Source organism: Xenopus laevis, chromosome 8L (genome assembly GCF_017654675.1).
Source record: "Xenopus laevis strain J_2021 chromosome 8L, Xenopus_laevis_v10.1, whole genome shotgun sequence".
In the NCBI taxonomy this organism is placed as follows: domain Eukaryota; kingdom Metazoa; phylum Chordata; class Amphibia; order Anura; family Pipidae; genus Xenopus; species Xenopus laevis.
Window position 1 is genome coordinate 20,548,700 of NC_054385.1, and position 19,018 is coordinate 20,567,717.

General features: G+C 45.2%; 1 long non-coding RNA gene and 1 pseudogene across 3 annotated transcripts; both read right to left on the reverse strand.

Moving 5' to 3' along the window:
• LOC121397277 overlaps window positions 1-19,018 on the reverse strand; it is a 320,931-nt pseudogene that overhangs the window by 294,456 nt on the left and 7,457 nt on the right.
• LOC121397159 lies at window positions 3,327-18,526 on the reverse strand. Of its 3 annotated transcripts, XR_005963532.1 has the most exons (6): window positions 18,413-18,526; window positions 18,040-18,168; window positions 16,891-17,054; window positions 15,814-15,995; window positions 10,433-10,498; window positions 3,327-3,449 (listed from the first exon to the last, which is right to left on the reverse strand). It is a non-coding gene; the product is annotated as an uncharacterized LOC121397159 (long non-coding RNA). The 3 variants fall into 3 exon arrangements; XR_005963533.1 differs by having other exon boundaries at window positions 16,929-17,054; window positions 18,040-18,526; XR_005963531.1 differs by having other exon boundaries at window positions 18,040-18,526.

The following is a 19,018-nucleotide window of genomic DNA, read 5'->3' on the forward strand; positions in this document are numbered from 1 at the left end:
CTTGGAGAAGGGCCGCCAGTACGTCTTGGAAGGCTTTGCGTTTTGTTGTTCTTGCCCAGCACTAAAAGAAGCATTGAGGGGGTAATGCAGCCAAATTCTAGATGATAGCTCTGAGATACTACCTCATGAACCCAAGAGTCTGTTGTGATCGCTAGCCAATGGTCTGTGAAGTAGAGCAACCTTCTTCCCAGGGGTGCCCCGTTGGCCAATGGCCCCCCTGTCATTTTGTGGTGGGCTTGTCTGTCATTCAGGTTGATGTTTTACAGCCTTTCCAGGATCTGAGCTTTCCCCAGAATCTTCCCCTGTTTGAGGTGGGGGGTGTCTCATGTTTTTGCTTTAAGATGGACCAAAGAACTTTCCTCTACAAAAGGAAGACAATGCGTTTGGTTGAGGTAGCAGTGTGCTTTTCCCCCTGTTGCTTTGCTGATGATCTTGTCAAGGTCTGGAATAGGAGCTTGCCCTTGAACGGCAAGGATGTGAGTTACTTCTTGGATGAGAGGTCTGCGGACCATAATTTCATCCACAGAGACGTACGGGCCGCTATCGATAGTGCGGATACTCTACTGCAGTGGTCCCCAACCAGTAGCTCGCGAGCAACATGTTGCTCTCCAACCCCTTGGATGTTGCTCCCAGTGGCCTCAAAGCAGGAGCTTATTTTTGAATTCCAGGCTTGGAGGCAAGTTTTGGTTGTATAAAAACCAGGTGTACTGCCAAACAGAGCCTCCTGTAGGCTACTGGTTCACATAAGGGCTACCAAACAGCCAATCACAGCCCTTATTTGACATCCCCATGGACTTTCTCATGCTTGTGTTGCTCTCCAACTCTTTTTACATTTAAATGTGGCTCACGAGTAAAAAAGGTTGGGGACCCCTGCTCTACTGACAACTTGTGTTGCGTCGAGAGCAGCTTTGCATATGTAGTCGTTGGCTTCTTTGTTCTGGGTTGCCCATTGAGATAATTCTTGGCGTGGGGCTCCTGAGTATTGCTTGGAGAAGGGAGTCCGACCAGGCCTGTACTGCCCTACTAACCCAAGCTGTGGCTAGGATTGGATTGAAGGGATGTGCCTGACATCAAAAAATGTTTTTAATAAAATTCGTTAGTATACAACGGAAAAAAAAAACACCAAGACAAATTAAACTTTAAAATAGCAAAGCTTTTATTAAGAAATACAGAAACTCTGCTTCCCCTCCTCTTCAGAAAAGGCGTTAGGGCGACCATCCATCCTGTAAGCACTTTCTCCTCCCTGGCTATTCTACTGACAGCGTGTCCTCTGCCCCCATCTCCTTCTCCAGCTCCTCTTCATCCTCCTCCCAGGTGTCCAACAGCAGCAGTAGGAAGGCAATGTCGGCAGCTCCCCATTGGCTCCACAAGAGGTGCAGGAAGGTAGAGGAGGGCAGCGCGTCCATTCTGGCCTGGCAAACAGAAGGTGTGCAGCCTGTGGGAGGAGCCAATGCCAAAAACGGTGTCGATACCTCTCCTGCGCTTCCTAATTCTACGCTTTGCTGCGACCCTGCGACATTTCTCGGCAATTAAATCCAGAGTGCGTGGATGGAGGTTACTCACACAGGTTAATATAAACCATAGAGAGTGCACAAAAAACAAACACACAATCTACACCGATATCGTTACAGCAGTTGAATGTAGTCAGGCAGACAGGTGCGTGGACAAACTTTGTCACCTGCAGAATCTGAGAAATGTCGCAGGGTCACAGCAAAGGAAGAAATAGGCAGCGCAGAAGGAGGTATCGGCACCGGTTTGGCCTCGGCTCCTCCCACAGGCTGCACATCTTCTGTTGCCAGGCCGGAATGGACGCGCTGCCCTCCTCTACCTTCCTGCACCTCTTGTGGAGCCAATAGGGAGCTGCCGACATCGCCTTCCTACCGCTGCTGTTGAACACCTGGGAGGAGGATGAAGAGGAGCTGGAGAAGGAGACGGGGGGCAGAGGACACGCTGTCAGTAGAAGAAAAATCAAGCGCCGCAGGATGGATGGTCGTCCTGTCGCCTTTTCTGAAGAGGAGGGGAAGCGGAGTTTAAGTTATTTCTTATTAAAGACTTTGCTATTTTAAAGTTTCATTTGTCTTTGTGTTTTTTTTAATTGTATACTAATGAATTTTTTTACAAATTTTTTTAATGTTACTGATCCTTTAAAGGATGAGGCGTCAGGAACTGGAAGAGCCGTGTTCTTCGATAGCCTGGAGACTGGTGCATCCACTGAGAGTGACCATTTATCTGTACTGTCTGTAGGAAATGCCTCCAGCTTGAGGGACCTGCGGTTGAAAACGGCTTTTGGGCTTATCCCATTCCTGCTGGATTATCTGCTCCAACTGAGAGTGAGCCGGGAAGGTGGGTGACGCTCTGCTGTTCCTCTTAAATAGGGAAGAGTCGCAGCTGCTCTCTGGTTCCTGTAGATTGACAGTTTCCAGCACTGAAACTACTACGGCATCTGCTGCTTCGGAGGAGAATTTTGTGGGTTCCTCTTCCTGTAATTCTAAACTGTCAGATAACTCACCCCCTAATACTAAGGGAAATCCTTTCTGATTTGTGACTATTCTCTATGACACTCATTCCCTTTTCCAATTATATGGATCCCTAGTCCTGCGGTTACGTTTGCTCCCCAGGATTTGGAATATGGGGGTGTAACTATAGGGGAGTTTGCTGGGGGGCACTGACTGATCACAACAAATATTTCATTCTCTAAATGTAGTTGGAGCTAAAATGATGTGGCTGTGGGGCCTCGTATGGTCTAGTTCTCTATCGCTACGATACTGAGTTGGAAAATAAATATATCTCACTGCAATATTCTAAATATTCTGAAGAGAACGAGTAGATGGATGATGGGGTTTTGGATCACGTGATTGAAACAGAAATTAATTCAAAATGTTGCAAAAGAAATGAAAATTCAGGGTTTTTCCTTAATGTTACTCTTTAGTGGGTTTTTTTTTTTACATTTGAGCTAACTTTTAGTATGATGTAGAGAGGGATATTCTGAGATCATTTGCATTTCATTTTTATTATTTGAGTTATTTCGCTTTTTATTCATCAGCTCTCTGATTTCAGCAGTCTGGTTGCTAGTGTCCAAATGACCCTAGCAACCATGCATTGATTTGAATAAGAGACAGGAATGTGAATAGGAGAGGCCTGAATAGAAAGATGAGTAATAAAAAGTAACAATAACAGTAAATGTGAAGCTTTACAGAGAATTTGTTCTAAGATGGGGTCAGTGACCCCCACTGCAAATAATTCTATAACTATAAAAAAGAATAAATGAAGGCCCTTTTGGGCTTAAACCCAGAAAAGTGAAGACAAGTCCCAGGTCTGTGGCATCACCGACGTCTGAATGGAGGAGACAGGAGGTAACACTGGGGTGAGGGCCAATCAGTCGGCGGCTGGTAGTGTTGAACTGGGCAGTGAGGTTGTTAGTAAATATTTCCTTCTCCAGATATTCCAGGCTAGAAACAGGGGAAACACAAGGGAAAGTGATTCAATGATCTCCCCTCTATTAACATATAATGGGCAGGGTACAGTGTGGAATTGGGGTGCACTCCAGTGTCAGTAGCAGATTATTCTTCCCAGGGGCCCCTTGTAAGTTAAAATCCACCTTGACGACTGTGCCCCATGATGGAGGCCCTGTGCTGAATGAGAGAGACCCCTCTTGCTGAACTACAACTCCCAGCAGGAAGTGAATTGCAGCTATAAGAATAAATGACATTACACTGCATTAAGCCCAACCAGAGTCAGACTGGCCGGCAGGACATTGGCAAATAACCAGTGGCCCCCGTCACTTTTGTGCCCCCAGCCTGGACCCCCTCCCTGCACTCGCTCTCCCTCCCTGACCCCAGTCCTGCTGATTTGCCAGAAAAAGGTGTGTGTGTGTGGCAGGTGGGGTGTTGTATTTGCATCTGGGGGGCCCCGGGCCCTAGGGTTGCCAATTGTCTGGTTTTGACCCGGCCAGTCAGAGTTTTTGAAGGGATGTTCAAGTCAAAGCTGACTGCCCAGTATTCCAAATTAATAAAACTGGGCAGGATTTCCCGAGATTGAAGTTGTGATCGGCCAATCGCCAAATCATAGCCCCGCCCCCGACAGCACAGTCACATCCCAAGCTACATCATGGCTCCGCCTCCCCCCAGATTTCTTTCGGGGAAAAAGTGACAACCCTATGGGCCCCTCAGTCCAACGTGGAGCCCAACAGTGACAATCTAGTGGGTTCCCTCAGTACTGCAGCCACAGGCAGCCACATGCACACGTACTGCACTATAATCACTCACACTCAGTCTCGCTCACTCTCAGTCTCTCCCTCCCACACTCAGCCTCACTCAGTCTCTCCCTCCCACACTCAGTCTCGCTCAGGTCTCTCCTCCCACACTCGGTCTCTCACACTCTCACTCAGTCTCTCACTCACTCAGTCTCTCTCACTCAGTCTCTCACACTCTCACTCACCAAGTTTCTCTCACACTCTCACTCTCCAGTCTCTCACACTCTCCACTCAGTCTCTCACACTCTCAACTCGGTCTCTCACACTCTCAACTCGGTCTCTCACGCACTCTCACCCGTCTTCTTTCACACAATGAACTCTTCAATTCTAGCGCCTCTACCAATCTCTTCTGTGACACTGCCTCGTTATTGGTGCACTTTCGTCACTAGTTCACCTCCCTGAGTCTTTATCACTATCATTTTCAACTCTCTATATGCGTGCTCACAACCCTAGACCTAGCTCCACCCGTCTCTCAACTCTGATACCACTCCGTACCTCTTCTCAGCACGAGCACTCTCATAACTCAGTCCTCTCTACTCTGTAATCTCTGCATGATGCGTCGAACAATTCTCACTCCATGTCCCTCTACCCATCATCGAACATCCTCATCCTCGAATTCTCTCACACTCTCACTCAGTCTCTCACACTCTCACTCAGTCTCACACTCTCTAACACTCCCAGTCTCCACACTCTCAGCTCCAGCTCTCACCACTCTCACACTCTCACTCAGGTCTCACACTCTCGTCATCCCAGTCTACACCTCTCTCACTCCCAGTCTCACACTCTCTTCTCACCCGTCTCAGCACTGCTCTCACTCAGCCTCACACTCTCTCATCGAGTCTCTCATCACCTATCTCGCTACCACACTACCTAGTTGTCTTCTTGTCCCTTCACTGTCACTCACGTCCAGGTCTTTTCTTCGACCTGGTCATCTCAGTTCTCTTCTACTCTCTACAGCTTTGCCATTCTCCAGTCTCCACTTTCATCATCCCTAAAGTTATTCACTTCTATCTACTTGCACCACACAGCTTCCCTACTCACAGGCTCACCCTGAGCTCTGTATCACCTACCCTGTTCCTCTCACATCGATGTCTCTTCCTCTCCCCTTTCCTTTAACAGTCCTAGTCACTCTCTGTCACTAACACTCGTCTTGCGCTTCCTATGCTCACCTCAGAGGCCCGTGCGCACAAACTCGTCCCATCTCTGAGTCTCCGTCCACTGAGCTGCATCTCACTTCCAGTCTTCTCACTGTACCTCCAGTCTCTCACTGATCACTCAGTTGCTCATCACTCTGTCACTCCCCACTCACTCTGTTCACTCCAGTCTCTCACTCTGTCGACTGCAGCCCTCCACTCTATCACTCAGTTCTCCAACCGCTTGTCCACTTCAGTCTGTCCTCACCTCGGTACACTCTCACAAGCGTCATTCAAACTACTGTCACTCCAAGCGCATCATCCACAAGCCTCTGCCCACCCTCAATCAACTCCAGAGGGTGCTGCTCTACTTATCTTCCGTGCTCCTACTCATATTTGCGATCGACTCACACAAACTACGTCACATCCACATACATCATCTCTCAACTACACTGTTCTATCTCACCACATGAGTCATCTTGTGTTCTCGCTCAAACTGTAGTACCACGCTTGATATATCACAAGCCGACAGCGGTTCCCAAGTGCGTCGTCGCTATAACTAGCGCGGACAATCCAGACTCTCTCACCCCAGCTGCGTATCTCACCTTAATAAAGTCTCTCCTACTAACTTCTGCTATCAGCGTGCAACCAATCATCCTGCACATCGCGTGAAGTCACTCCAGTCTCACACATTAGGTCATGTCTAACTTCAGTCTCATCCTATCAAATCACTACACCCATCACAAGTGTACTTCCACACACGTCTACTACAGTATCTTCTCACTACGTCATTGTGTCACATCTCAGATCTATTCTACACACTTCTAGCAACCTCGAAGGTCTAACTCACTTCCACTATCTGATCTAGCGTACTAGTACTCTCTTCGTGCTAGCCTCTTAGCTCCTATCATCTGACAACGTTCGTGTGTCCAAATCTCACTATCTGATCCGACTCTATATCCAACTCATCGTGTAAGGCTGCTTGGTCCATAAATCTGCCAAGTCTAGGGCCTTGGCTTGCTCTCTTATTAGTACATATTCACTCAGACATCACGCACCTATCACGTCAAGGTTTGATCAGCCGAATGGGTCGCACACAGTCCCTGTCACACACAGCAGTCTCAACCGACTTCTGCTCTATCCAAATGTGCTCCTCTACCACACAGTCTCATACGACTACTTCAGTTATCTCTATTATAACTCCGAGCGAGAGTCTGCCAGTTTAATTTGGTCTACCACCCCACAAAGCACTCTATCTCAGATCTACGTGCATCATCGTAGTGCACTATCACTAACTAGCTGCTCTATTCTCACATACTCGACATGCGAAATGCTACATTTACACCACATCTATGGATACACCTACAGAGATCATCTAGCGATCTCTTCCTGCTTATATAACTCCAGTCTCTGGCGCCACTGCCTCACCACAAGAGAGTCAGTCAGCGAGCAGTCCTGCACTATCACTTCGAGTGTTCATACTGACTTCGAGCGTCGTGCTGTAAACACACACACACACAGTCTCACAGCGACTTCCCCACAAGCTGTCTTTTACTTCAATACAAATACAGGTCTCAAACTCTCGTAGAGCATCACGAGTCCGTCTCCTCCCTTACGAGAGTCATCTTCCACCACCCACCTCTCACAGTTCTCATTCTCCGTTCTCAGTCATCTGCAAACAGCGTCCCATCATCACTATATTCACTCCACACAACGTCGATCACAGCTCCCAAGTTCTTCTTCCACCTCCCCCAACCCTAGTACCTCTTCCAACATTCAGACCGTCTTCATGTCTCATACAAGTAAATTTCCACTATCAGAGATCTCCCACTTCCAGTCAATGGCAACTCAACTGTCGACGAGAGATCTACCACACCACCAGGCTATACGAAGACTGCTTTCTCACTCAGTCTCTCACTGCCTCCTGCTCCATTCCCTCCTCCTCAATCCACAGCGTTCTCTCTAGCGATAGTATACTATACTCACGATCATCGGCCTAAACGTCATGCACACAAGAGATCCACTACTGTCGAGATCAGCTCTACACTTCAAGCGTGAACCACTCTAGCGTATCATCACACTCACATCACTCCAGTCTCTCACACTTCTCACTCAAGTCTCCTTCATCACTCCCACATCTCTGCGTCTATCAGCGCATCATCAACTTTCCCCTGAGATACCTACGTCAAACGTCTAAGCGATCCCATCCGACACGTCTCTTCATCATACGCTTCTCTGTCGTCAGTCTTCACACATCTCTCGTTCCTCCAAAGTCTCTCACATCCTTCTCTACTCGTAATTCTCAATCGACACTACTACGACTCCAGTTCTCTCATCACTCGTCACTCAAGTATCTTCTCACACCTCTTCCCACCAGTCATATCAACCCACTTTAAACCTTCATCACTACAGAGATATAGTGTCTCGAGCGCGACTACATCAGTCTATCAACAGTCATCTGCCGCTTAACGAGCACTATTCTCTCTCTGGCTCAATGCTCGAGCTCACTCTTACGTGAACCTTCTACTTCACACTCCCATTACCATATCCTCCATCAACAAACACCAGATCTCACTCATCTAATTCAAGCGACATCAGGCTCTCTACTACCTGAGCGTCACTACTTGATCGCTCTCCACTCAGTCCTCTCTTGCATAGCGCGATTCATGCTCTCTCACACATCTGTCTACAATCATCGTGCCATTCATCAAACTCCAATCGACATCATAGACCTTCAACAACCACGCGTCTTTCTCGCAGTGCTCAACCTCAGTTCTTCGTGCCTACATCTAACCACAAGCAGTCTGTGTCTCTACCGCATCTTCCAGCACTCACTGGATCATAGCTTCCTCATCTACCTCACCAATACTTGTTCTTCCTTCGTCTACACACATCCGCCCATCTTCTCACTCACCACCTCAGTCATTCGTGTTCCATATCAGGACAGGACCTGCCCTCTCCCTTCCTCATCCTCTATGCTGGACGAACTTGCACTGTATCTCTTGCACTCTATTACTTCCTTACCTAACTCACACGCTTCCGTCTCTTACAACTGCACGCTTCCTGTCTCTCACTCATTACGCTAGTCATCTTACTCACTGCGGCTGCTTTGTTTTTATCTCTCTCTACTAATCAGTGCTCACTCTAATTCAGCCATCTTATCCAAATTACTCATATGCAGCTCTCTCTCCTACGCATCCGAGTGAGACTAAGGAAATAGAGTGAAGCTAACAAGCCGTGTGACAATACTATTTAAGAAAAGTAGAAACAGGGTTGTTAACTGTATAAGAAAATAACGGGCCGCACTATACGCGTCGTCTGCAAGAGGACCCCAATCTGAGCGTGACAAAGGCCTAACCATTTTAGTGGGTACTGCGTTCAGCATGATAATTTTTCAATATTATTCGTGCCCTGTACTCAATCACATATGGAGCCGAATACGGGTCGAAGAGTATATATAATCTAGACATAGAACAAGTGTTATCCCCCACAAAGATATACATACATGAAATAGGCAATTTATTAGAGATGTCACTGAGTAATATGTTTTACAGGTAACAGGCATACATTTAGTATATATATATTGTCATCTTTGAGATTTCTCTTGGACCGAGAGACCTTCGAGGTCGTAGTGAGCAACGAGCTCAGAGTTCATCACTAATGTATGTATAAGGATAAGTACCCCCTACTGTACAAGATAAAAGGCCACAAGGCTTCAGCTGAGTTATACAGGAACTTATGAGGTATCACTAATGTATGTTATAAGGATAAAGTACCCCCCTTACTGTAAATGATAAGGATTATTAATAGAAGTGCTACCTCGAATTGAAGTGTGCCTATATTGGCTCGATTATCAATCAGGAATACATGTATAGACGTCTCGATGTATAGCGTCTTCAACAAAACAGAGGGGACCTCAAAGTCATTGCAGAGCCCATCTGAAAGTCACTGACAGGGTGTGACAATTAAAATTCAAGCATATTATTTCGACGATAGATGTATAAGATAGAGGGTGACAAGTAAAACCACTAGCACCACCACTTAAAAGAACTGACTATTTAAGTACATATTCACAACGCACTCGCGCCCTTGGTGTCTGTGTTCATATAAAGGCACAAGGCTGCAGGCCTGAGTTATACAGGGAACTCTGAGTATCACTCATGTATTATAAGGGATAATGTACCCCCTACTGTAAATGATAAGGATATTAGAAGTCACTGAAGGGTTCTGTGACCACATAAAAGCACATGGGTGCAGGCTGAGTTATACAGGGAACTCTAAGCATCACTTGTGTATTATAAGGGATAATGTACCCCTACTGTAAATGATAAGGATATTAGAAGTCACTGAGGGGGTCTGTGCCCATATAAAGGCACCAAGGCTGCAGGCTGAGTTATACAGGGGATTCTTGGTATCACTTGTATATTATAAGGGATAATGTACCACCTACTGTAAATGATAAGGATATTAGAAGTCACTGAGGGCTTGTTCTGTGACCATATAAAGGCACAAGGCTGCAGGCTGAGTTATACAGGGAACTCTTAGCATCACTCATATATTATAAGGGATAATGTACCCCTACTGGAAATGATAATGATTTTAAAAGTCAATAAGGACGTTATGTGACTATATAAAGGCACAAGGCTGCAGGCTGAGTAATACAGGGAACGCTAAGTATCACTTGTGTATTATAAGGGATAATGTACCCCCTACTGTTAATAAGGATATTAGAAGTCACTGAGGGGTTGTTCTGTGACCATATAAAGGCACAAGGCTGCAGGCTAAGTTACACAGGGAATTGAGGGTTACTGCCTGCTCTGCTCTAATTACCCTGCAGAAATAGGGATTGATAGTACTATGTAGGCAACTAATATTTTTGGACAGAAACAATGTGAAAGTAATGGAAGGGTTACTGCCTAGTTTGCAATTTCAGCAATCTGTATTGTATTGATTTAAATAAGAGACTGGAATATGAATAGGAGAGATAGTTATAAATACACTGGGCAGGATGATCAATGAATGAGCAGTTTGACTCAAATTCACTCACATTCTCTTGACTTTTTCTTTCCTCCCGTTGGTGCTGGAGTGGTCGCCTTCTGTGATACTCCTTCATCTGTGGAGAAAATGGGAGTTACACCATGCTTAGCTATGGATAAAGGGGAAGCAAACCAGAGTGTGAGCTCATATGCTTATCTCCCATAATTCCACAGTCTCTAAGAATACTTCCCTTTGTATAAAAGTCAGTTTGAGGGTTATTGAAGTTTTGTCATAGGCAATTAACAGTCCATTGGATCAGGGCTACAGCTTCCAGCCCAAAAGCCAAGATGTGGATCAACAACATACAGGGTCGGACTGGGCCGGCAGCGATAGAAAAGATGTTATTTTAGATACTGGGGCATACAACTCCCAGCATCCTCCCTGCTAGTGAAACATACAGGAATATGTGGCACAACAGGATCAAACTTTTTGTTCTATATGTGACATTTGGTACTAAAGTTACACTTGCTACGCTGAATGCAGAACCCCCTGTACCCCCTCAGTGGTTGCCCCCATCACTGTCTCACTGATCTGTGTATGTCTCTAGCCATTGCTAAACTACCCAGCAGTCCCTGTGATAACTAGTAGCTGAGCTGTAGTTCAGTGACAGACACAGATCTAAATGGGGACAGGGGGAGTCCAGTCAGGGGTCCCAGGAGATCTGATGGGGGCGCTGCTTCTAAAGCTGCTTATGTTTGGACTTTATTAGTGTTGTTTTAGACTGTGCAAGTTTGATCTGTACTTGAGCATGTGATTGGCTGTCAGTTACTGGGATATCATGCCTTATCTCCGTGACATCACTCCCAGCTCAGCTCTGATTGGCTGAAAGCTGCAAGGAAGGTGATGTAACGGCTCAGGTACAGATGACCGTTATTTCATTTCTGGACTCAGAGGTAAGTGCAGCAGATCCATTTATGGGGAGCAGGGGGGGCATATTTAGATGAAATAAAGGGCAATTTCGGGTGTTTTGTCACCCATCATTTATAGCAGCTTGGGTAGTGGGGCCATCGCTGCCAAAATTGTCCCATTGCCTAGCACTCTAATTGCTTGGGGAGCTGCTTGTCATGAAACTGTTCCAAATGACATGTGTGTGACAAGCAGGAAAGGGGGGAGTCATTTAAGGCAACTTGGCATGACTTTCCTGCAATAAATACACTATGATGGTATAAGATCCATTGTGCTCTCTGGCTATTACTTTATTTACATGTGACATGTCTGTAATTGTACACGGGGACTGCAGCCTGTTGAGAGGCACTGAACATATATTCCATTAATACTGACTTGTCTTTTTATTTGGATACAGACACCTACATATTACACTTATACAGGGAATCAGCTGAAAATGGGCTTCTGATGGCAGCCCTGCCCCCCAATCTACTAACACATGTGGGTGTCAAAGTGCCTAAAATCTCCCCATCTGCCTCTCTAATGGGAGTGAGAGCAGAAAAACTTCTAGTTCTAAGGCAATGGGTGTTTGGTTTACTTGTTTTTATTGTTTTTTTCTGAACCATTAGACAATTTTCTCTGCCTCTGCTGTAAATGCCAACGGTCATTTTCCAACTGTCATTTGCCAACGTTTATTTGCCAACGGTCACACTCATCGTAGCGACAGTCAGTGGCCTCAGCACTAGAGTGGGGGATGGTTCAGAGAGGCTTAAGTAGAAAGACAAGTAGCACAAATCAGAAGAATAAATGTCTGCCCTTAGGATTCCTGCAATTATGGGTGCAGGGGGCACTGATCAGAGCAGAGCTGGTTATGGGAAGCAGGCACACTGGGTACATGCAGGGGGAAATGGATTCAATAGAATATGACCCCTGTATTGCTATAACCAAGGAATCATAGAGCATGATGGGATCTGTAGTCCTGTTACAAGCCAGCCTTCATCATGACATTATAAGCAATACAAACGCTACCTTCCTCTTATGGTCAACCCTTATAGTGCATCATGGGAGATGAAGGCCCTTTCCACATGCCAGTGATAAAAGTCTACAGCCTGGTTGCCCAACATTTTTGTCAGCTAAATAGCACACGCAACAGCAGTCAGGCTCCCTCACTTCCAGTAATAGCCTTATAGTGGCTAAAGACCTCACAGTGCATTATGGGATCTGTAGTTTATGCATTGCCATTTATTTGCTCCTTCTAACAGTCTCTTATTTCTCCCCAAAAAGTGAAATATCCCGGGCGATTTGAGATAGAGAGATATTGTGAGAGAGAGCGATTTGAGAGAGAGAGAGAGAGCGATTTGAGAGACCGCTATTGTAAGAGAGAGAGAGACATCGAAAGAAGACGAGAGAGAGAATCAAGGAGAAGACAAGAAGACAAAGAAGAAAGAAGAGAAAGAAGACTTCAGTGACCCCCTGCCAGAGATAACATCTTCCCATTTGGGATCCTCTGGACAAAGGTACTGCTCCTGTGTTTCCCCCTCTATAACATGTGCTTGGAACAGTAAGATTAGCTTATCCCTTGGCTGTAGGAGTTGCCATGCTGCTCATTATAGATGTAGCTATAGCTGTTCTTCTTTATTCTCACCTGTAGATTTGTGAGTTGGGGGATTCATCTTTTATCTGTCCCTGTACATGGCAGTCCCCCCCCCCGGTTGGTCCAAACCCACTATTGTCCCTGAAATTGACTGTACAGCCCCACCCCAGCAATGCACTTTATCCCACTACTAAAAACTGGACTGTATGTTTTCCAATTCCAGGGCACCCCTAACATGGGGCTCCGCTGGAAAATTTCCAGGGTGGGGCAGGGTGGGGCAAATGATGTATTATGCAATTTAGAGCAGATGGGGAGCCAATCAGAGCATTAGAAGAGTTCCAGTTCAACAGGTTCATTAAAAGCACAATAAAATAGGGCTCATTTACTATTGCGCTGGGCTTAATATCATGGCAAATAAATCCTATTAGTAAATGTGCTTGTTCCTATCTGCTGTCCGTATACATATGGCACCTCTCCACATTAACTCTAACCTTCCCCAATCTCTATTTTATATTACAGGGGCGTCGGAGATGGGCCTGCGTGCCATCAAGGACCGCCTTTACATAAAAGGCAATCAGAAGGTAAGTCTGCTCTCTAAAGTGGCTGCTGATAAAGGTACCCGAGGGGTTAAAGGGGATACTAACCCAATGATAAACATTGTGTATCTTCCATGTAAATGTGATGAAATAGAAATATAACAGGGTTTAGCTTAGTGTTTGCCCCGACTGTTACAATTCCCATATTTAGTGTTAGAACTTACTAGTGAGAGATTCCATGTTATTTGCTCTGTCTATAGAGATCAATGTAACAGCTCCCCTAGTGGTAATAAATACATATTGCTTTGCTTATTGTGCCTATGGGAAGAAATTGTTACTCTCATTATTACTAGGGATTAAACACAAACTGCTGGAAACCTTAATGTCTTCTTGTTTCTTACATTTCTCTAGGGCTTAGAGTGGATCTACATGGAGGAGGAGGGGATCTGTGAGATCATGGAGTTTGAGGGACCACTGGCGGCCCTTTATTTGAAGTGCATGAGGCAGGACATCATATGCCAAATGAAATGGGCACTGTATGACTATTGGATGGCCAAAGACAACATGCGAAACACCAGGTGGTGGAAGATGAGATTGATGTCCGAGTTCCAGCAGGACAAGAGGAAGGCCAAAGCCCAAATGAGATACCTCTACAAAATACTAGAGGCAATAAACCGGGCAATTCTCCGAAGAACATGGAGAGATATCCAGGTACAGTGTCTAATGAATATATTTCTTAAAATATTACTATTTTGTAATGGAAAGTATAAGGGGCTGATGTATTGAAATCCATTGCAATGCTGCGATTTTGTGAAAAACAACCACAAAAAGAACATATAACTCCTGTGCAACTGAAACCCATTGAGATGCCATAGAAACCAATGGGAAGTGCATCTTCATCATTTTGGCAAGGAATTGGGATGGATCAAAAGGCTTAAAAATAAAGAGAAACCTGCGATTTGCAACTTGTCCCATAATCACAGAGAGTCAAGGGAAATGGTGCAAAAGCATTTAGTTATGTTAATTTGCGTACCTGCCATATTTCTGATTAAAATGCCCCAAAATGGAATTTCTACAGAGATATCACTTGCTAATGTAAAAACCTGTGGTATGAGTTTAACGTTATTTTGTTTGTTTTTGCAGACAGCCCTCGCAACCACCAAGCGGCCACCAACACCACCAGCACTACCAAGTACCGATGCACCTCTGTGTAAGTCATCTTCATGACAGAGAGGTAGGTGAGCCATTCACAATTCCACCAGTGCTGCCTCCACTCTAATCCACCATAATTCCACACATGGTGCACCCCCCTTAGAACTAAAATATGGTTCCATAGACAGGAGCACCCTTAAGCCACTTGGTAGACCCTGCATTCCTTTCCACTCCATCCCTCAGACTTTAGTCTGGGTCTATAGTCTACCTGGGGGTCCAATGGGATGGAATGGAATGCAGTGTTCACCTAGAAGCTTATTGGCGCTCATGTGTATGCTGCCATATTGCCCTCTGTTTCAATTCCCTCCACCGTAATTCCAACAGCGGTGCCCCCACTTACACCTGAAATATGGTTTCATAGACAGGAGCACCCTTAAGCTGCTCGGTAGACCCTGCATTTCTTTTCACTCCATCCCACAGTCTGCTTGGGGTCCAATGGTATGAAAGGAATGCAGTGTTCACCTAGCAGCTTAATGGCGCTCATGTGTATGCTACCATATTCCCCTCTGTTTCAATTCCCTCCACTGTAATTCCACCAGCGGTGCCCCCACTTACACCTGAAATATGGTTTCACAGACAGTAGCACCCTTAAGCTGCTCGGTAGACCCTGCATTTCTTTTCACTCCATCCCACAGTCTGCAAAGCCGGGTCTGTAGGCTGCCTGGGGTCCAACGGAATGAAAGGAATGCAGTGTTCACCTAGCAGCTTAATGGTGCTAATGCGTATGCTACCCTATTCCCTTCTCTTTCCCTCACCCTGCTTCCCTTGCTTTAATTTGGTGCATTGATCCTGGGAGAAAATCCGATCGCCGTTAAGGGGTCAGGAAGGAATTTTTCCCTCTAGCCAAGCTTGCTAGAGGTTTTTGCCTTCCTCAGGATCAAATAGCACAGTTTATCTAATTATTATCAATAAAACTGTGATTTACACAGATTTAACACCAAGCTGTTGTGTGTGTGTCTTTATTCTGGGTACTGGTCACATTTGGGAGGGGTAACATAGACGGGGCGGGGTGTGTGAAAATGGAATGAATAAGATGAGAAGAAACACAAAAAAGTTAAAGAAGAATGAACGTGAAATTTACTCATGTTCTTGTTTTATAAGAAACCCTGCTTTCCATGGTATATGTCAGTGTGATTCCTTACACCCCACCCAGCACTTCAGTACCTGTGAGTGACACGTGCCAGTCCTCCTGTGGGTACAGCTGCTCCACCAAGCATTCTCACACTGGATTAACGGGTTGGAGATTCTGTTTCTAATGGTCATTCCTGGGAATCTCCCTCCATTCCCCATCATTGAATGTAGTCTGTATACTCATGTACCCACTGGCATATACAGACATAACAAAGCTGGAGGGAAAGATAAAAATATATATGATTGAGTTTAAAGTGATACAGACTCTCAAATGTATTGCAGCAAGAACAAATCCTTCTAAAAGGCAAGTAAAAACACAAGACACATATTTACTGTATTTCAGTGCACAGGGATATTATGCATAAGGCACAATTCAGCAGGTACGATCCCATTCTCCCTTTCATAGTCAGACATATCTGGTGCTATCGCCATAGGGGTGAAGGTTAAAGTGCACAACACAATATTCATTGGGCAGATAAGAAGTTGCCTGTGGGTACAAAGCCTAAACCTGTCTCTGTAGGGATACTTGTGCAGTCATTGCCCCCGTGTACTCAGAAAGCAAAGCAAAAGAACAATAATGTACAGAATCCATCCATGTTATAGAACCCCCATACTAAGGGAAATTATTTCTGATTTGTGACACACAGGTAACTATTTTAGAGAGTAATATTCTGCATAATTTGCAATTGGTTTTTATTTTTTTATTATTTGTGTTTTTTTAATTATTTGGCTTTTTTTTCAGCAGCTCTCTGGTTTAGAATTTCAGCAATCTGGTTACTAGGGTACAAATTACACTAGCAACCATGCTTTGATTTGAATAAGAGAAAGGAATGTGAATAGGAGAGGACTGAATAGAAAGAGGAGTAATACAAAGTAGCAATTACAGTAAATGTGTAGCCTTACAGAGCATTTGTTTTGAGATGGGGGTCAGTGACCCCCCATTGGAAAGCCGAAAAGGGTCAGAAGAAGAAGACAAATGATTCAAAAACTATAAAAAAAAGAATAAATGAAGGCCAATTGAAAAGTTACTTAGAATTAGCCATTCTATAACATGCTTAAAGTTAACTTAAAGGTGAACCGCCCTTTAATTGGTCTGTTAAAGGCACAAACCCAGAAAAGTATAGACATGTCCCAGGTGTGTGCATCACCGAGGTCTGAATGGAGACAGGAAGTAGCACCGTGGTGAGGTCCAATCACTCAGCGGCTGGTAGTGTTGAACTGGGCAGTGGGTGGTGAGGTTGTTAGTAAATACTTCTTTTTCCAGATATTCCAGGCTAGAAACAGGGGAAACACAAGGGGAAAGTGATTCAATAATCTCCCCTCTATTAACATATAATGGGCAGGGTACAGTGTGCCATTGGGGTGCACTGCAAGATCTGCCAACTGAAAGATTTATTAGAATGGTGGCAGTGTCCATACAATAATGAATGTAGAACCCTACTTAGAAGTGGATTGGTATCTTTATGGATATACAGAGATTTCAGTGGATATATGTAAAGCCCCAGATACACAGATGTTAATAAAAATGAGTATTAATGTACAAGGTTGCTGCACCTAACACTATATCTCCTGTACTGAGTCCTGTGATCTACCCACAGCGCTTGTCTTCCATTGCCGGCCGTCCCACCTCCATATGATGTTGTGCATTAGGCCTAGTTAGGATTTTACCCCCCTCTTGACTAAAGTCAGCCATAGACGAGCCATTCAGGTGTATTTTCAGGTCAAACAGAAGGAACACGTATGAGGGTCGGCTTTCTGTTGTGCTGATCTTTTGTTCAAACAGCAGCTTCTCTATTTACTTATCTGCCAAAAAACCCCTGAACTGAGCAACATGATGTACTGGCAGATTATATTTATACACCTATCTGATTCCCAAACTGACCAAAGTCCATGGGGTACAAGGTAGGAGATGGATAAGGGGTGCAAGGAGAAGCAAGCAGATCTGTATTCATGGTGCAACTGCTCCGTGTGGGGAGAGGTGACCTGTACCAATTTAAATAATGAATAGTGATATAATGACGACAGTGTGCAATAATGGTGGCTTGCACTTGTTCTTTGCACTTTGCCTTCCACTTAATAAATGAACCCTGGGTCTTACGGACACATGTATGTACTATGTAGGCCAGACCATATGTACTGAAAAGGTGAAAGAGACATAACCACATCTGCATACATACATTAGTGAACAGGACCCCTACTGAAAGGTGAAGACATTGGTGGCCAAGGGAAAAAGAAACATTGGGGTTCAGTGAAACTTACCTCTAAAATTCAGCAGCAAATACTTTTTCACCCCCCTCCTGTGGCTTCTTATCCGGCGGCTCCTTCATCCTTCTCCAGCAGCAGCAGAGTCAGCGACAGCAGCAGGAACTGTGCCCCATGCTGGTGGCCCTGTGCAGAATGAGAGAAAGAGTGAGAGAGACTCCTCTGAACTACAATTCCCACAAGTGAATTACAGGTGGGAGGCACTGGGAAATCAGAATAAGTTCTGTATTCAGGCCGACAGTGGCAATCTGGTGGGTTAACTCGGTGCAGCAGCCACAGGTAGCCACGGGCACACCTACTGCACTGTAATGCTCACTCACTCACACTCCCTCTCTGACGCGCAGACAAACAAGCAGAATTAAGGTCTCACCCACATGGCAGCAGCAGCAGCACCATTTTGGTGGGCAGGTAGTTGCTTCCATACATACATGCCAACATATTACTTGGGTATAATCTCCCATAACCCCCTGCTCTGATCAGACCGTGTGGGGATCCTCTCGCGGCTGGTGCAGTAGGTAGAAAATCAGTAAAGCAGAGTAAGTCAGGGCACTGAGGTTGGCAGAATATCATATCACTGGGTTGTCCATGAGCTGAATCTGAGTCTGGTGGAGAGGTGGGAAAAGATAAGTGGTACTGACTCCCCTCTGTGCTCCTCCATGTTCCACACCAGGCTTTGGTGGTAACTTTCAAAGCTTTCTCTCCAAACACTTCCAGCTTGTGGAAATTTAATCAGATTCTCCTTCTCAAGTTAAACTCTGAATGAAATACATCCCCACTCTCACTTTACTGTGCAAAGTCCTTCTCAATCCTCCAGTTATTGACATCATTGTATGGGGAGCAGGTGACCTGTTGCTGGTGGGAGCTCCCACGCCCCCTTCATATCTGCACAAAGAGAAGATCTATGTAAGCCTGCAGTCCAGTCACATTTAAAGGGAAAGTATTACCAACATTACAGTGGTTTAGCAAATCTGGGTCA